The 2,717-nt window shown below is 39.6% G+C and overlaps 1 long non-coding RNA gene across 1 annotated transcript in view; it reads right to left on the reverse strand.

Annotated features, from left to right (window-relative positions):
* Positions 1-280: 280 nt before the first annotated feature.
* The window catches only part of LOC128251325 (uncharacterized), a 3,403-nt gene continuing 966 nt past the window's right edge, over positions 281-2,717 (reverse strand). The window contains exon 2 of the long non-coding RNA XR_008267085.1: positions 281-1,484. This is a non-coding gene — a long non-coding RNA (uncharacterized LOC128251325). The remainder of the gene's footprint in view (positions 1,485-2,717) is intronic.

The following is a 2,717-nucleotide window of genomic DNA, read 5'->3' on the forward strand; positions in this document are numbered from 1 at the left end:
ACGACCTCCGATTCTCCAATATTTTAAATTATAAATAGAAACAATCGGGAACAGGGAGTGAAGTTGGAATAAAATCGTAGCATATAAATATATCTATGGGGAGAAGAATATCGAAAAATATCAATAAATGCTAGAGTGATAAAGAAACGAGGAGGGTTGTCTTGGAATGTGCTAGAAACAACAGCCAAATTCTCATTAAATCATCGCTCACTTTTTCTTCTGAAAATATTAATGTTTTTACTTTTTTTTTTTTTTTTTTTCGAAAGGGCTCCCCGCATGGTTTTGAAGGTCCAAACAATTAGCGAAAGTCGGTCCGGAGTGGGATGATGGGAGATGGTGAGGGGGTTGTAAAAAAGTTTGGCCACAGTCAAATGACTGAAACAAGTAAAAGAGTAAAAAGATGCCCGACCCCAACTTTTCGAAGGCTGGGATTTAAAATGGGGAAAATCCCCCTCAAAACGGAGTAGTTCCAACTTACCAATTTAGAGGTGAAATACACAATTTTCTTTGGAGAAAAATTGATTCTCCTCTCCATAATCAGTATTAAGAGTGGACACTGCATCACACTGGGCCAATCTTAAGAACTGTTGACTCTCAAAAATTATCTCCGAAACAAAAAATAATGTTTTGACAGCAAATCCCAGAAAAAGATTTTATGCTTCAATAATGAATAGAATCAAGGCAGCAACGAGCTGGCAGAATCGTTAGCAGAAGTTGGCAGAAACATTAGCAGAAGTTGGCAGAATCGTTAGCAGAAGTTGGCAGAATCGTTAGCAGAAGTTGGCAGAAACGTTAGCAGAAGTTGGCAGAAACATTAGCAGAAGTTGGCAGAAACGTTAGCAGAAGTTGGCAGAAACGTTAGCAGAAGTTGGCAGAATCGTTAGCAGAAGTTGGCAGAATCGTTAGCAGAAGTTGGCAGAATCGTTAGCAGAAGTTGGCAGAATCGTTAGCAGAAGTTGGCAAGGAGCTGGCAGAAACGTTGGCACGCCGGGCGAAATGCTTAGCGGTATTTCGTCTGCCGTTACATTCTGAGTTCAAATTCTGCCAACGTCGACTTTGCCTTTAATCCTTTTGGGGTAGATAAATTAAGTGCCAGTTGCGTACTGGGGTCGATCTAATCGACTGACACCCTTCCACCAAAAATGTTGGGCCTTGTGCCTAGAGTAGAATAGAATAATGAATGGGACAGGAGAAAAATAAGAAAAGGATGGTGGTCGTTACATGTTGTCAACATGTCACATGATGGCATCTTTGGATATTTAATCTGTGTGGAATTGGAAGAAATCTAGAAACAAAAACAGATCTGGAGATTCTGGTTAATTCTGAACTTACCCCGTCACAGCATAATGCAAAGCTGTAGAACCATGCAAGTCTGTCATTCCTAAATCAGCTCCTGCATCGATTAATAAGTCTATTAAAACTGGGTTTCTTTCATAACACACACACATCAGGCAAGTTTCTTTCCACTGATTTGGTTGGTTAATCTGTAACGAAGAAAGTAGGGGGCATTTGAAATAAATTAAAGGGGGAGAGAAAGAGAGAGAGTAAGGAAGATGATGCAGGAGTGAAAAAAGAAGGAGAAGAAAGAGACGGATAAGGAACAGGAGCAAAACACACACACACATTATCATTTTGCTTCCGTTTCCCATTCTGGAGCAAATTGTTAGACTTCAGGCTTTGAATTGAGTTGTTATTCAAAGTAACTCACCTCCCCCTTACTATCTCTTTCTCTCTCTCTCTCTCACACTCACTTTTCCTTTTCTCTCTCTCTCGCTCTATCTTTCTTTCTATTTTTCTTTCTCACTCTCTTTTTCCTTGTCGCCTTCTCTTTTTTTTTTCTCTTTCTTCTCCCTCTCTTTCTCTCACTCACATTTCCTTTTCTCTCTCTCTCTTTTTTTCTCTTTCTTCTCCCTCTCATTCTTACTCTCTGTCTTTGTCTGTCTGTTTGCCTCTCTCTCTCTCTGTATATATATACACACACATATATATATATATATACACACATACATATATATATATATATGTATATATTTATAATATCTTGACCACCAACCAACACTCCTTTCTAATGTTTTCTCAGTTAATATCAGATCAGAGTAATTTTGTTCTGGGCCCTGGTCTTGATATGGGTGACTACTTACCACAGCACCACCCCACAATAAGTGAATATCTCATGCATCACCACTTCACTTTAGTTTCTCATCCCACCTTTATCACATGGCTTCAACCAACACATTGAAGTCTCATATATACGTACTGCCATTGACCCCTTGGTTTCCAGTCCTTATAAAAATTTCCATTCCACAGCCTATTCCCATGGGTTGTAACTACCCTCTTTGAGAAACCCTGATCTATATTCTTGCAGACAGTATCCCATCTGCTGACAATCAATTTTTCAGTTTTGAAGTAAAAAGTCATAAACAACCATCATCTTTGTCCCTTAAAAGAGACAAAAAGTGGGAGAAAATCTCTCTCTGTCTATTCAATGAACACCAGCACAGTTGTATAAAGCTAGATCAAGCTGGGGTTTGATTCCGATGAGACTCACCAGTATTTTCAAATGTCTGACAACTTCTGTAAGAGAAATCGTGTAGGCCCTGCCATCAGGAAATCCTTGTCTGTGGCAAGAGAACTTCTTGACACAGTTATCCCCCAACGAATGACTCCGTCTGCCTCTTGGACTCAATATTTCCTGCCAGAATACACCCGTTGCAGGG

The sequence above is a fragment of the Octopus bimaculoides genome, unplaced genomic scaffold (assembly GCF_001194135.2).
Source record: "Octopus bimaculoides isolate UCB-OBI-ISO-001 unplaced genomic scaffold, ASM119413v2 Scaffold_370581, whole genome shotgun sequence".
Lineage (NCBI taxonomy): Eukaryota > Metazoa > Mollusca > Cephalopoda > Octopoda > Octopodidae > Octopus > Octopus bimaculoides.